Consider the following 17,301-nt stretch of genomic DNA (forward strand, 5'->3'; position numbering starts at 1 on the left):
TTGGGCACCTCTACACTTGCCCTGTTAGTGTGTTCCCAAAACCCACTGTGGCAGGTTTTGCCCCCATTGTCCCACCTCTCTCTCCTCCAAGGTAACATAGCACAAAAGTCCAGGAGTTTTACTGACGTACCTGCAAGGGGCATTGAATAGCTAACATGCTCCATGTGGAATTCCAGTACGGCACATGCACGCCCCATGCTGGGTTATAGTCAAGCTATATCCATACCAGTAAACTAGACCATTATTGCATTAGGACCAAACATCCAGGCCAGCTGGCGGAGAACAGTGTGCTAGTGAACAGGTCTCCTAAATGAGGTGACAGCAAGCAAACTGCCTACTGGGTATAGTCCCTGGCACGCTCCAGTTGCCAGACCAGGCCCAAGAATTGTTCAGAGAGTGTAGGCTGCAGTGGGCCATGTTTGTGCCAGAGAATGTGCTAGCAGTATACTAGCATAGACAATCCTCTTCCAAATCCAAGGAGGACTGCCCGGCATGCTTGGATTTACTAGCATAGACTCAGTCTCAGCATCTGTCTTTTCCCCATGTGACTGATGATACAACAGCCTCCTACAATGTGGCAACCACGAAGCTAAAAAAGGTTCATATTGCATCCTCTGTGTGGTAAGGTACATACTGGATATTGCCTTCCCACTTGATCTCCCCAAGGTGAGCTAAGACCAATTGGCATATTTGCCTTTATCCATCTGCTTGGGATAGGTAGGAAAATATATTTGATTACTTTCTTTGTTGGAATTTCTTTGGTCTTAATGTTACTTCTGAAGTTTGCTCTGCTTCTTCAAGACTACCTCACCCATGGATTGTTCTCAGTGTAAACATAATTTTTTGCAGTCTCCAGTCCCTTTACCTACGTGTCACTGCCAGCAGTTACTGTCCTTTCAGCTCAAGGGAGTCCTCAGCCATCTTCAGCGTATTGCATCTGAGTAGTTCAAATGATTTAAATTGCAGGGATTGCTAAACCAATTTGACTGAAATGGTTCAGGGACCTTTCACTTAAGCAAATCTTCCAGGAGATTGAGAGTGACCTTCAGAAGGTGGATAGCAATCTACATTTGAAAATGGCAACATCTCCCATAGATGCAGGTCTTTGCAGAGCATCCTAGCTATAAACACAGAACAATAGATTTGAAACAGATGCTAAGCAAGGAATAAAATGCACGTGCCTTTTGTCAAATGCAGACATTAAAAGACAAAGCTGAGTGAATTAGGTGCATTCCCTCCAGTCAGAGATTTAGGACACATACAAAAAAAGTGTACTGTTATTTGCCAGCTCCAAACACAGACTCTGATTTAACCTCAGCACTTGATTTTCACAGTCAAAGATTAAGTGAAAAAGAAGACAAGTCACAGAACAACTTCAGCTGGAAGGGACCTATGAAGATCTCTAGTCCAAGTCCACATTCAAGGTAAAGGTAACTTCAAAATCAGATCCAGGTGCTCAGAGCCTTGTGCAGTTCTGAATATGTCCAGACAAATGTTCTCACTAAATCCTTCTAAGCCCAGCCTCAAGGATCTGCCCTCCCCAGGTGGAGGACAGCTTACCTGCAGCACCACCTCCTGCACCTTCCCACCACCACCTGTGGGTGGAGGCTGTGAGGAGAGGAGGTGCAGGGCAGGCAGGCATGCCTGAAGCCTGTCGCTTTCCCACATTCCCTCCGCCACTCTTCAGAGCCTCCTCTGGCTTTTTAGAGATGCTGCTTACCTTCCCTCCCACTACCTGAGCCTCCTTAGGCCACTGCAGCTGCTTGCAAAAGGAGCTGAGGCTGTGGGGGGTGTGGGAAGGACAAGAGCAGACCCCAGATAAGCAGGACTCAAGCCTTCCCCTTCCTCCCTGCTCCTGCCCCAGGACTGCTAACGCTTGGCAGCACAAATAACACAGCCATGACCTGCTCATTCCCCCAGTTGGAGTAGTGGCTCAGGTGGTGGCAATGACTGAAGAAAAGGCTTTAAGGCAGGTGGGGGAGAAGAGGAGTGCACCCAAGGACTGACAGTTTCTACCTACCAACTCAGACTTTCCTCAGGTTGCTCACAGCAGCCCTGACATCTGCTCAGCCCAGCAGGGAAAGTGAGGTACCCAGAGATGGTGGCAATGGGGGCAAGGGATGTCACCTCTTTTAAGAGACCCAGTTAAAGAGGAAAGGGGAAGATGGACAAGCCTGAGACCTCAAAGCAGCATCTTGCACATCTGTCTTCTCTCCTCCCACATTTATTTCCAAACATTCTCCTTGAGCTGAGCTCACCCCTCAGAGAGGGAACTGGCTGATATAAGTGTGAACTAAAGTGGTCATGCTACAGGTGGGGCTTTGCTACTTCTCTCCCCCTACAATACATCTACCCACTCACTAATCTGCCATTTATCGCTATCACACCATTTACAGTTCAGCATATCTCCATCACTTACCTAACTTATAAGCTCAGGAAAGCAGTAGCTGTGGTGCCAGAGCCCTATTTTCTTGCCTTTATCCACCACTATTGCCAATATAACTGGCATAAATGGATAAAGGGAAATCCCACAGTACTCCTAGCTGCTGAAATCCTCCACTCCTGCTGAAGATGAATGTACATCTTCAGGTGCTGGAAGACAACTTGGTATCTGAAATAGAGTCATATTAATCTGTATTTCAGACTAACATGACATCAGTGAAATCACAGCCCAGACTGAAAGGTTTGGGTTTGTCTGTTTGCTGCTGGCAAAAGGATTGGTGAGTAGGTACCTTGCTATGGGCCAAATGTTGCGTTGCTGACTCAGACGCAAAATAGGATTTTCAAAGTGCTTAAGGAACTCACATACCAGATTAAAATAGCACTTGTACCCACGGCTTCACTCACAGTTTTCTTTGGCTTCAGTAGCAGATCGGGACAGAAAGTCTGACTTCTCAGAATCACATGTTTGTGTCCTGTCCCATAGACACTTAACTGAAGGAAAAAGACACCCAGAGCCTTAAGACACAACCAAAAGTAGGCAATACTTTATAACCACAGACTAGTCACCCTGACTTCTGAGCAGCTCACAAATGTGACTATATTTTGTCCCTACACCAGTCTCAAGAGATAGACAGGTATTATCAAAATGTGGGTCACTGGAGCACAGACAAACACCCAATCTAAACCGAAGTCACAGCTCTCTCTGGCAGAGCTGGATCTTCTTAAACCTTCAGCATTAGTCTCCTGACTCCAGCTTTCCCTGGCCTTTTTCAATCTTAGACATAGGGGAAGACAGGTGTGCAGGTGAAAATCAGAGAGTACTGTAACTTTGTACATTGAGTGCTATCAGCAACAAAACTGCCTTGACAAGTCAAGTGTGCTCTCTGAGGCTGTCAGATCCCAATCCACTTAGGGTTTTATGGGTCAAAAACAGGAGAAAAAAAAAGGGAAGCCACTGGATCAGCAGGTACAAGAGAGCATAGTTCCATTAACTTTTCACTAAGTACATTATCTGTAGACTTGACCCGGTTGACGAATGACCTACTAGTGGCTATGAAGTTAAAAAAATCTTATACCGTCAGTTTTAAGGAATGAAGCTGAAAATACTTTACTCCTTTTCTTTAACTTATTTTTTACTTCAAATTTGACATATACTTTGAACTATCAGTTGAACAGTGAGTTCAAAGATGACAAGAGACAGAGCAAAAGCTAGAGAGGTTCAGCCATGAAATCAAGTCCCATGGGATTACTGAAAAGGACAGGACCGGAGGGTTGGCTGGTGCAAAGGGCCTTCGATCCTTTGAAGCCATCAACTTCTGCCTTCTGAGGCAGTTCTTATTCAAGCCCCTCATCAACTATTTGGGACCTACTGCCAGGATCACAAAAAGTCCCTGGGCTTAACTGGAGCTCAGATGTAGCACTGAGGAAAAAAAAAAAAACAAAAAACAAACAAAAGCTAGAGGAAGCCTTCCCCATTCAGTGAAATGCACAGAGGCTAGAGAGGGAATAAGAAACAGTCTTTTTTTTCACCACCACCAAGGAAGGCTGAGAAGAGACCGCTGCTCCTGTGACAGCTGAAGTCTCCAAGAGATGCAAAATAGCTTGTGGCAACAGCCTGAAATTGTCTTGCAATATCAGTGTCCTCATATTGCCTGGATGGATGATGAAACCGCATTGCATTAGCTCCGTGGCTCACTGCAGGCATTGTGCTACAGCTCCACAGGCTGTTATTACGCAGGGCGCTGCCTGCTGCCCCTGCTGCCTACATCTTCAGGGCAGAGTATCAGGGATAGTGAAGGGCCAGACTTTCAGCCGGTGTAAATTGGTGAAGCCCCACCAACTTCCCTGGGACTCCATTGATTTACAGCAGCTGAAACTCTGGCCCCCACTATGCTTAAAATCTGAGACAGGCTTTCATTGGACACAAAAGAATACTCTTTGGGACACTTTGAAACCTGTGCTGTGTGCGAGCAAGGAACTAAACGATTCCCAAGATTTTCTGTGAGACATGTACAAGCACACATTGTGCACCAAGTGCAAGCAAGCTCCACCAGACACACAGACACAGAATACACTCCCTGGGATGTGCCAGGGTGAAGAAGAGTTTTCTAAGTCATTTCATTTTTACTGGAAACTCTGCGCCGGTCCTCCCACATATAATGCACCGCGCACTCCTCGTAACCAGCATTGTCTGAACTTGTGGTATTTTAATAAACGTTCCTGCCAAGCCAAAGACGCTCTAAGACACATCACCTTTGTCCAGAGGAGGATCCCAGCTGAAACGAAGTCCAGAGAGTGTGACCTCTGCTACAAACCAACACATAGGTATGTTAAATGAGTTCCTATTAAAAAGTAACTGCTCTCCGTGCTGCCTGGAGTAGAAGGGGGCACAGGCTGTTTAGAGTGCACATGAGGGTGACAGATTGCAACAAAAAATCCTTTCACTGTATGCAGAGGAAAATGAGGCGGTACAAATGAATGCCTCTTTTTTATTTCATAGGGACAGGTTGGCAAAAGCAAATTACTGGGTTTGGGCTGCACGGAAAAGAAGAATTTTCTTTTTTTTCTGGAATCCTGATTCATCTTCATTATTCAGTCAGTCAAGCTTCCTTGGAAACAGAGTGCCACTGAGTTATTATGGCAGTCATAGATGAATTCAGCAGAAAAATATACGTATAATAATGAAAGAAAGTAAAACTGCTCTCCTTGTGCAGCCCTACAGAGAGACAGCCAGACAAAAGCATGAAAAAATTGACTGTCTGGCCAAGAATGAAATTGCTGGCAAGTCTGGTTTCAACCCTGCTATTAGCTTTCTTGCAGCTGCTTCAACTACCCAAGCAGTATTGAGATAAGTACATTCTCTGAAGTCCTTTTCTTCTGATTGGGGGTAATACATTTATTTGCATATTAGCCTATTTCTGATTAATACCTCATCTGAAAGAAATTAGGAGCTTACAGCCACCTTAAACAAAACAAACAAACAAAAAACAGAACAAAACCAAACCCAAGGGAAAAAGGACTCAGAAATGTTCCTGCATTTAGGGATGAATGTCGTGCTTCCTCTGCGGGCAGAGCCTTCTCCAGCTGCATTGCACATGGGGCAATTCTGCTGTGCCAAAGGGGCAGGACGCAGGCGGTTGTACAAGGGTGGAGGCTGGGCTAGGCAACATGCTCTTTGCAAACTCCCTGCTTGGTGCTGCTCACTTGTGCAACAGGCGGATGGGCAGAAGAGAGCAGCAGAGCTGGATCTGCATCCACACAGCTCCTACCCTGACACTGCAGCCACCTCAATGGCACAAGGGGCTGTGAGTGCAAACGTTATGTATTTCTGGGGAGGAAAGGGGATGCCCGGGGTAAAGGCTGACATCTTGCTCCTGACCCAGGAAGATCGCTACTGAGTGCTGATGGATCAGGTCGAGGGAGGTCACACTCAGGCTCTGGACCTCGGGAACATATTTCGGACCTGATGTAATGATAAGGCATGACATTATGCTAGCCTTCAGTCTTGCTCGCTTCGAAGGCATGTGGTTAAGGTTTCCTCTCTTCAGAGGTGTAAAGCACTTCTGTTGCAAGCCCAGTAAAAGAAGGTACTGTCTAAGGGTGGAACAGAAAAGATTATGGAAGATTTGCCAAGAAAGTGCCTGTGCTCTTCTCGTTCCAAAACACGGCAGGCTTAAAAAAAACCTGAAAAGTTTCAAAAGGCACCCAGCGATTGTTTTTTAGGAAACAAAAGAAGCACTTATGGGTTAGCTTTTTTAAGTTGCTGCATTAGTAGATACACTAAACAGACAGCTTGATCCAGATGAGTCACTGGCAGAAGAAGAACAATGACCTGTGTGTTCCTCCAGTACAAATTATTCATTTTTCTCTGTCAATAAAGACTTTTTAAAATATAATTGCATTTGAGCAGCCAGTCAGGAGGGTGTGGCTATCAGAAGATCACCCCCTCCCCCAGGGAGTCAAATCTATTTGGCAGGGTGTCAGAATTTCAGGATACCCTAAGGCAGGCCACAGCATCTTAAAATAACTTAAACACACCTCGTATCATGCCTGGATGTTGAATCAGCCCAGAGATGTCAATCACATATTGTCGTTTATGGCAGAATCACCTCAGTTGCTCTGATCCTCACTTTTGAACTTACAACTTCCCTTCACAGGAATCAGAGGAGGGTGGGGGTGTGTGTGTGTGTGTGTGTGTGTGTGTGTGTGTTTGTGTGTGCAATTCCCCGGTCTCCACAATAACAATTCCACCCTTTGAGCCTCCTTGTTGGGAAACAGCCCTTGCAGAACAGCAAGTTCCTCTTTCACAACAGCTAGTTGCTGAAAGGAGGCAGCACAGCTTGGCAATAGCAGTGGGAGACAGCAAACCTGCGCCTTCCCTTTAGAAGTTTATAGGGCTTTTGCTACCGACAGGCATGCTGATGTGATTTAACCCCACTGAGTTATTCTCAGCTTGGCCACTCTAACTTGTTCAGAAGTATCTGCTCATCTCAAAGGTGTCAGTTCTCTACTTGAGAACTTGGCTTGATATATTAGGTCTGTTTTTCAGGGTGTCTGAGGTTCCTCTGGTATTACATTATACTGTACTGTTGCTGTGGTGGTTATTTATCTGCACTGGAACAGTATCCCACAGACCAAAATCCTGCTGTCCTGGATCCATATGCACTCTAAATCCTTACCAACTTCAGCTAACTGCTCATCTTCTCTGGAGAACAGTATCTACACGCAGCACCCAAAAACTAGGGTTCAAAACAGATGCTATTTGTTAAAGTATCTGCCATACTCCCTCATACCTTGTTTTCTCCATCTGTAAACTAAGGGTGAAAATACAGATCTGTGTAAAATACTTCAGGGTGCATACACAGGTGCAGAGCACTTTGTAAGCATAGCACAGGGCTGCGTTGTATTACACTTCAATTTAGGAACGTGTGATCTTCTCTGCTTCACCTTGATGTCATGGCATCCCTGAACTTGTGGTCTAAAAAATTGCATCGATTCTCACTGAACTAAGTCCAAGAATTGACTTGCAAATACAAAAAAAATGGATTATTGTGTTATTATATCTGGGATATGAATAATCCATTGCTACATATTAGAGCAAGACACACGGTTTCAGAACTTGGTTTCACGCTTTTGTTGCGTGACTTGGAAGTCCCTAGATTGAAGCACTTGCCTTATTTTTTGCAGACCACTAGGTGGAAGTGCTGCTCCATCTCAGCTATCCCAAAGCCCTCTGGAAGAGGCAGCCGGGGCCGGAGCAACTCTTGACAAAATCTTTTTCCTAAGGAAGCGAAAGACGAAGAACCAGAAGCCTTGGTCCTCTTTTTTTCCAAAGCAGAGATTCGGTTCCAGTGCACACAGTATCGCAGGAAACATATATCAAAATCAATATATAATGAAATCATAACAACAAGGCCTGTGACAGCAAGGCATAAAACCTGGAATGTGCCTTGAGAAGGAGAGACAGATGAATTTGTCAAGCGTGCCATAACACAAGCCTTTTATGAATTATTAGTAATTTATAATGCACTTTTAGAGGAGTGGGGAGAACCTAGGGAAATTAATGGGCTTTCTTGGCTTTTCTCTAAAATGACAAATGTCTTTTTTATTCCATTTGCTCTCTCCCAATTCCCAGCTTCCAGCATCTGCCTATAAACCCACTTAGCACAAGGTAATTCTATACCTCCTTCTTCTGCTCTTCCTGAAATGAATTATCTCCTATAGCAGCTTTCCAGGGCAGCGCCTGCCAGAAGGCAAGCTCTGGGGGTAAAGTCCTTTCCTAAGTTTGCCTGTCCAAAACCATTTGCCCTGCAGCCTCACTCAGAGCTGACCTAGCAAAACCAGACAAACAACTCACAGCCATCATCCTCCTCCCTGTTTTCTCCCCCTCCCCTATTTCTGCCCTCTGTGCTCTCGCTCTCCCCCTTCAGCAATTTAAATTAGCTCACTCTTAAGTCCTGGGACCACCAGGCACTTCATATGTCCCGCATGGACCAAATGCAGAGCACAGAGCAGGGTAATCCTGAAGGGAGAGACAAGAAAAATGGCAACACAGGAGGGTTACAGGCAGACTGAGCCTAGCAAGCATCGTCTAGACTTTCAGTCTCATGATTCAGTGTGTCTGATGTAAAACTATTTAAATAAGAGTTATGTAAATAACATGGCAGACAGATAGATTATTTAATATAATCAAAGTGAGATAAGGCCCGGGCCCCAATCCTTCCCTGAAGTAAGGCTGCTTTGTGCCATCCTCACAATGCAAACAGCCCTGAGGCCAGAAGACCCAGCCAAGGGAGGATCACCCCAGTGCAAAGAGATAGCCTCCTGGCTTGAAACCAGCACAGCAGCTCCTAAACAGCTCAGCCATCCCTAAAGCTAAGCACAGGGGCATTCATGAGAAATCTCAGTATCCAACTGGGCTCAGCTACCATATTAGCACCTCAGAGACACTGTCATTTGGGATCATTTTGAGCAGCCTTCCTCTGAGCTGTGCTGGAGGATTTGCCTTCAACTGACCCAGCTGGAGACTGTGACCAGGGACAGAAGTGGTTGGATAATAAAATGAGCAAACTTTTTCCTCACCTCTTCACCTTCTGGTAGGGTTAGCCTCAAAAATAGAGTTGAAAATGGCCCATCAAGTAAGGTAGCACTTCCTTCTCATTATCTTATTACCACCTTTAGCATACTCTGGGTTTTCCCCACTTTCAAACTTCTGAGGGCATGTCTGCACCACAGCAATTGGATGCAGGATAGATTGCATGCTGAGCTAGCTTCAGATCACCTTACTTGGGGGCTGATAGCAATGCAAATGCAGGAGCACAGGGCTTGCTATGGGCTGCAAAACCTGCTGGAGAAGCTGGCCCTGTGCACAAGCCAGTGCCCACAAGACCATGGGCAAGCATGGGGCTGGCTTGAATTCGCTGACAGGAGCAGGAGCTGTTGCAGTGCGAATGTGCCCTTGTGTAACCTGATTTCCACCAGTTCCCCTGGGACACCAGGCTTCCCACTAACTCGGTTTGTTTTTATTTCACAGTGAGGTAACACCACTTTCTTGACATTCACCCTCTCTTTTTCTTTAAACTTATAGGCCTGACTTGACTGTCCCTACGCTAAAATCAACACGCGGGCAAGTTTAAGTAAAGTTTAAGTAAGGACTGTGCTGCTGGCACTTTCCACAGTACCACACCCTCTTGCCGCTTCTTCCCATTTAGGTCATTTGTAACTCTCCTGACTACACCTCCTTTTTTTTTTTTTTTTTTTTACTTTTTCTTAAGTTACTTGGTATCTACTCAATCTAATCTTCTCATCCACTTTGAATGGGACCAACCAGTTCTGCTTCCAGACATGGCCTGACCCATGGATAATATTTGCAGTTGCATGACCGTGTCAATTAAGGACAGTGTTTTTTAAGCCAGGAGAGTCAAACCTACCAGGGACAGGTTTATTCAGGTATAAATATGCTTTGAATGGGTACAACATAGTCTCCCTCCCACATGGCAATGCAGGGGAGTTAAAGCAATACAACTGAAGTCAGTGCTGACATTTTTTACATTCGCACATCAAGCATGCGTGGCTTCTGCCACACAAAACCAAGGCGAGCACACATGGGACCTCTCCCTCTCGTCACAGTCGCTCAATAGTGGGCAACAATTTAATGCATCTTCTTTAGGCTTGCAGACGATGGTAACAATCTAAAGGCAGCTTGAATGAGGAACAGATTTACTCAAACTTCCTCCACTCCTACCTTCTACTCAAATTAATGTTGGAGTAGATAAGGCTGGAGAGCATTTCCCTTCCCTTTTTTAAACCTTTCCTTAGTTTAAATGGTCTGACTCATCAGCAACACAAAGATGACAAAATGTCTACTCTCCTCCCCCCCCCAATATTTTGGCATGATTTTGCTATCAAATTAGGGTACCCAATCCATGCCAGTTGGAAAAAAAATATATATATGGGCTCCTAGCACACTCATTGTATATGATTACGATTTGGGGAGGGCGCGGAGCATAACATCATCATAGGCAGAAAGTGAAAACAGCCAAAGGAAACGCCTACACTCTTCCTTTACAAAAGCTGCTTGTTGTGTCTGTCTGAACAATTGTTAAAAAACCTGGAGGGGAATTAGAAGGAAAAAGATAACTGACTTTATTAAGAGCAAAAGATTGATTGAACAATTGATTGCACTTAATTGGAACTGTGCAAGCAAGGGAGGGGATTTCTTTTTTTTTTTCCTGGTCTCACAGACAGTCCCGCCACAGAACTGTACAGGCAGGAGACTGAGGTACTGAGCTGAGAGCTTAGGTTTGCTCCTTCTCCCAGGGCATTGCTTGCCTGGAAGCAGCTGGCTTTGAGAGCTGACCCCTGCCACAGCACTGCCAATTGCAATATTTGAGGCCTCATAAAGGAGGAGGAACTTAAGAGTCACAAGGTTAAACTTCAGAGGTTGGTTTGTGCATGCGTTTCTTTCCAGAGCTTCTTTTCTTCGCTTCTGAGGTACACTCACATTCATAGGATGCTTTCCCCTGTAACAACAAAGTCTAGAAACTAACTTTTTTTTTTTTTTTTTTTAAGAGAATTGCAAGATTCTCATCTCATCAATTAATTTCAGGAGTGAAGTCCTTAAAAGAAAAACGTTATCCAATTCATAATAATGAAATCTGGAAGAACTATATGACTAAACCTCACTAACCAAGGGGACAGAGACAACACTGTTATGGGACTTATTTTCATGAAGTGGAGACTTCATTTTCTGGAGTTATGTACGTAATAATGAAGCTGCAGCACAAGAGAGAACTAGCTCAGAGTTTCACAATCTTTCTCCCCAAAACAATCCTCAAGGGGAAAATGATAATGTGCATGAACAGTTAAAATAAAAGCAAAACCTGAGCTAACCCCTTTGAACAAACCAATTCCTGTTAATGTATTGTTATTACCTTACAATATATTATTACCTTAATTTTCCTTTTAAGCAGCAGGAAGGACAGACATTCATACTGCACAGATAAGAGTGTGATTTCCAGTGAAAACAAAGGTTCCAGCAGTTAGGTTTGGATTTGCTTTGTTTAAAATCAAATTGCAAGGTATGTGGGCCTCAAACTTATCTAAACAGTACAGTCAGTACACAGACTCACAGAGTCATTGAGGTTGGAAGGGACCAGTTCAACACATCCTTCGTTTGCCTGTGTGATCTGTTTACATTAATAAATATAAAGCCTTTTTGCCTGTGAAGGCAAGGAGTTGAACTGGATGGTTAGGATGCCCTGTGTATGGCTATGCTCTAGCTTCCCAGGTGCTGGCAGCTGGTACCCTGTGGAGCTGCATTTCACATCCACTAATCTCATTTTCCTACTCTAAGCAAGAACAGAGGCTTTACCTGAGTACTTTTGGAAGAGCAGACTTGGTTAGAAAGCAAAACAAGAGAGAATGCAGGAGCAATGTGGCAAGAGCAAATGGTCAATTTTGCAGATCGAGGCAATAACGGATGGCCATAAAAATGGTAGGATTGATGGTAGGTCTTATGACCTCCTCACAAAAGACCGAAGAGCTGTCTTTTGTCCTTCTTCCTCACAAAAAAAAAAAAAAACAAAAACCCAAAACCCCACAAATGAAAAAAAAAACAAAACCAAAACATCCGAAAGCAAAAACATTAAAAGCAGCACCAATTTCTCCACTACCCCTTCTAGTTTTCCAGTGTGAGTCAAGAGCCACACGGATACAGCAAGAAGGCTAAAGAAACAAGTAATGCCTTTTACAGTGAGGCTTTCCATACCAAGTTCCTTCGTACCAAGACAAACCAAAGGAGGAGGAAACAGCATGGACTCATCTCTCTTTGTCGGACACACACCTCCTGTGCCAGCTGCCACAGTTGCCAGCCTCCTACAGCCCTCCTACAAGACTCTCCACAGTCACCTTATTTTCTGCCCATCTGCCAGGAGTTACCACTTTCCCAGGTCTGTCAGCTGAGCTGCTCGTCCGAGCCCTCCCTCATCCATTCCAGTCAAAACAAGCCAGGTCAGCTAACGTGGCTTGCCATATATGTCTTTCTTAACCAAGTTCATTGGGACTGAGATGGGTTGGGAAACCATAAGGCAAGCAATTCCACCAACATACCTGAGAAGTCAGCAACCTCCAGCAGGAGGGCAGCAACCAGTGATAGGAAAAATCAACCCTGGCAGCCAAGAGAGTCCATGTCATTGAGTCTTTACAGTCCTAATTTGCACTGTGCCCACCCTGCACAGGACCACTGAAGCAGTCATGCACACAATTCTCCTCTTTTTTGCAAATGGCCACATCACTCTGCAGCTACAATTACCTGTAGCTAGTGCTTGTTAAGTGCTTTGAAGATTAAAAGTGCAGATACAAGTGTTAAATATTGTAATTATTCTTACTACATAACATTGCTGCACTGAAAGTAGGGAGGGGTTGTTTTTCCGTGTTTGTATGTGGGAATACCATGACAGCTGCTCCTTTTTGTCAGTGAATTGCTGCCAAGGACCTTGATAAGGGGTTGCGCTTGAAGGAAAAGGACCGAGTCTGGGAGTTTTCTTGGAGTGCTGCATACCACAGTGAAATTAAACTGTGCTCTCCTTACCAGGCTTCCACCGTCAGAGCTTATGCCTATACGTGCTGATTACCCCGAGCTGCCTCTGGCTCCAGGAGGATTCTTAGCAGCTTACCAGGGCTTGATCCTACAAGCAGCACGCAGCAGGAAACACACTCACCTGAGAACTCAGCTCAAACAAACAACTTAGGAGCAGCCCCACAAGCATCAAATCCTGAAGTCCATGTTTCTGTTTTATTCAGCTCTCACTCTGAGCTTTAGGAGAGAGCTCTCCCTGAATAAGGCCAGGGCAGCCAGGGGTTTGGGCTCTTCTTTCTATTAAGGACACCACCTAACCTTCCAGCACTGCAAAAAGGCCTGAGCCTGAACGCGGTTTCATTGCACTATTCCTCTGCAGTGTCTGTCTGGCACTGACACCACTGAGCCCACAGGGCCAGGAGGAGCAGCTGGAGTAAAAGCCCCTGGGTTTACTCTATTCTCAGAAACAGGTGGGAGTAGGAGCTTGTGAGAGCAGCATATAGTTTCTTGCCACCAGCAACTGCTTCAAATTATGCCAGGAGCTGGGCTGGCACCTAGCTGGCTTTCTGTAGTCAAGCACAAACAAGACTGTTCTGAATTTGGGTCATGTCTGAGGACAAAGCCATCAGTGACCGCTTCAGTTTGTGGCATGGAGTTAAGTGCATTTCTATGCACCTCTGGGTTCTGTGACACAGCACGTACAGCCAAGGGGTGGACCATTTAATCAGCCAGTGCTTCTCTACATGCACTGGGAGCTCGCCTGAGCTAAGGTTGAAAAGAAATCCTATGACCTGCTGTTTCCATGTCTCATACCCTCCCTCCCTTGTTCTGCAACAGCCCTGACTGGCTTTGAGCCTCTCTGCATGAGTGGGCAAGTAGATCCCACACTCCAAGAAGAAATGATGCTATGACCCATCTCGTTCATGCTGTCAGGCAGCTTTTGGGAACAAATGGGAACTAAGAAAGCCTGGGAAACACAACTCCTGCAGGAACAGGTGACCATCACTTAGAAGGACCCACCTTGCCTCCCCTTTCTGCACTCCCACACACAGAGGCAGTCCTGAAGAGGTAAAGCCACCAAAAGGGTGGCCTGTTCCCACCTGAGTAGAAAATATTGAAGTGAAGAAAGCACCTGAAAACTTACCCTCTCAAAGAGGATAAGTGTAAGTGCAGGCATCAGCTGCAGCAGATTGCTTATGAAGGGGCTGTGGGCAGGCACCATGCTGACAGCACCCAGTTCAAGAGATGTTCAAGTACCTACAGCTTCCCCTGTCTCCCACAGGGCTTGAAGGTACTCGACACCTCTCTGGGAACCCATGGTGCAAATCCACAGTCATGTTCCAGCCCCCGCAGCAGCCCTTGTCTTAATCAGAAACCTACTAACAGAATAGCACTGAATTTGGGATCAGAGAGGTCATTTGTGGAAAAAGGCATGCTCTCATACCTTCAGTGTTTTGCACAGGAAATAGATTTGTCTGTAGTCTTTCTGAATGGGTGAGGACAGAAAAGTATTAAAAATATATATTAATTTAGAACATTTTTAAGCTCATTTAGTGGCATGGGAGAAGGTAGAAAGGTAGCAGAGGATGAAGGACTAGCAAGAAAGAAGGCTGGGTGTGTCATAGGGGAAGGGAAAGGCTGTAGGAGGAAGCGTAGGAGGTGATGCAGACAAGCTCACAAAATTGCAAGGCAAAATGTGGATTTTGTCCCCAAGCAAAACACCTCTGTACTGCTGTGAGGTCAAGCTAATAAAGACAGCTCTTTAGAGACTCCGCTGTCTGTATTTCCTCTTTCACCAAGAGGAAAAAATAACTAATAAGCAGCTTCTGTCTGGCAATCAGCAACTATTCGCATCATCATATATGGAGATGGCAGCCTTCCTGACCATGAAACACATTTTCTCTTTAGCAGTGGATCCTCTGCTCATTCAGCCCAGTACTTAGCTGCTATTTACAATGCTGCACACGACTTTGAAGAGCCCCCTTTCAGAAGGAGCTGAAGGTGGGCAGCACCCCCTGTATGGGCTATAAAGTGAAACTCACTGAGGTTTCTAAAGTCTTGGGAAGTTGGCTGCGGGCATGAAAGCCAAGCTTCAGTATCTGCAGAGTCCTCACAACACAGGATTTGCAACAGAATATAAGTGTTGCTGGTGAGATGCAAATTCGCAGTGAATTCGGTAAATACTGGAAAAACTTCCTTTGTTTACTATGACACAAGAAAATTAAGCTAATCTGGTGCTAGTCCAAGTCACTGCTAAAAACACTTTTAACAAAAGCTGACCTCTTTGCTCCTGAATAAATATTAGCCATTTGTTTGTGCATTGTTCAGCCAGTTTTGTAGACAGGCAAGGAAAAACGAGCAAAGAACTTACTCGGTCATTTTATTTCCCACCAATTGTCAAATAAATTATTCACAAATACAAGCTTCCATCATTCATCTAGCACTAGACTAAACACTTTCTACTAAACTTAGTTTTCAGCATCGTGTTTCAGTTTATAGTTACATTTTTCCCTGGGCAAAGTGAGCCAGTCATTAGACAGCTCTCATAGGTTTCTACTAAACATGCTTGATTAAGTCTTTTAAGAAGGAGGTGGAGGAAATTGTGTTTTAAAGTCAATGGGAACATTTCCATTCACTTCAGTGGAAAATGCACTGGAAGAGATAACATTATTCTGAAGAGTTAATAAGCATACTTAACTCTGCAGAAAAAGCCAAACCTATGCCACCATTGCACACTGCACTTTGTGACGGACAGTTTTCAAACTGAGCAGAGTAAGGAACCAAGCTTAATGCTGAAGCTGCCCAAAGCAGCTGTTTTCCCTGCCACCACCCCATGGTGCTACCTGGTACATAACATATATACATGAAATCTAGCAGCATCATCCAAACTCTAGTCTTGCTTACTCTCTAGTGACTTAACTTCTGTGAGTTCATTCACGATGGTGGTGCTGAGCTGGCACAGGTGCTTGCCTTTAATTTCACCAAGCCAGAGCCACAGCTGATGCAATTCACCTTAATGGCTTGAGGATCTGGCCTCATTTGAAAGGGAAAGAAGAATATGAAAAGAAAAATTAAAAGAAAAAAAAAAAGGAAGAAGAAGAAATTCCAACATGAATTTCAAGCATGAATGTAAACATGGATTTCTGGACTGATTTATTGCATGTCACACAGCCATGCAAGGTCAGGATGATACACACACAAGAGACCTCTGAGACTAAATAACTGCATGAAACTACTACATTTGGAATTTCTCTGGGTAGGCAAATTGAAAAACAGGCACACCTCAAGAGCACACCTTTGCTGCAGGTCAGCAAGAAAACTCCGTGTCATCTTTTTCTTCAAAGAGGTTTAGACGGCTGCTGCCATTCCTCTAAATTTAGAAGAAAGAGGGACACGATGTGCTATTCAGTCTATGCAAATCCATGATGAACTCCACTGAATGCAATGCCTGTGTTCACCTCTGCAGAGAGCGATCATTTTAATCAAGTGGTTACCGTAAGCCCTTCTCTTCCAAAGGAAATGATCTATTTTATCCCCAGTCTAATCGGTTCCAGATGAATCCTTGAAGAGTATCCCCCAAGATAATTATGCTTATTCATTATTAGCACATCAGCTCAAGATCCTGGGCACAGTCAGGAGCTAGACAGTCTACAAATGTAGAACAGAAGGCAGTCCCTACCCTGCTGAGATTACAATCTCAAAAGTCATAGGGGAAAAAAAAAAAAAAACCAAACCAAAATAGACAAACAGGCTCGGCAAATGTTGAAAGCTAGAGGTGTGGTGGAGGGCTCACATTCCTTCCCTTATTCAATGTGTAGATGCAAGACAAGCCCAGCCTCTGGAAAGAAATAGATGTATGGAGAGACACGAAGCCCTTCCCATGGCTCAGGAAAGCCATCCCTGTCCACTGCAACCTCCTTCCACAGAGCTCTCTTCTAACCAGAAGTGTTGTTTCAGTTGTAGCTGTGTCCATGGTGAATATTAAGAACAGCACAGCTAGAGGTAAGCCTAATAGCCTTCTCTGCTTCTTCACTCAGCACGCTTGGCAGGTTCAGCTCAGGGCTTTCAAAAAGACCAGTGTTTGAAAGTCTTGCTGTCTGCATTATTTTCCTCCAGAACCTGTGCTTTAGACCTTCAAGCTGAAGGCCTGAGTAACAAGGAGAGAGGAAATGGCATAAAAAGCTATGTGACTACTGCCAAAACCATGTCACCTCGAGTCACTCCATCCAAAAACCATGAGGCTCTGGCCAGAGTTGAGACCCGTAAAATACAGAGATACC

This window comes from Strix uralensis, chromosome 1, assembly GCF_047716275.1.
Source record: "Strix uralensis isolate ZFMK-TIS-50842 chromosome 1, bStrUra1, whole genome shotgun sequence".
NCBI classification, from domain to species: domain Eukaryota; kingdom Metazoa; phylum Chordata; class Aves; order Strigiformes; family Strigidae; genus Strix; species Strix uralensis.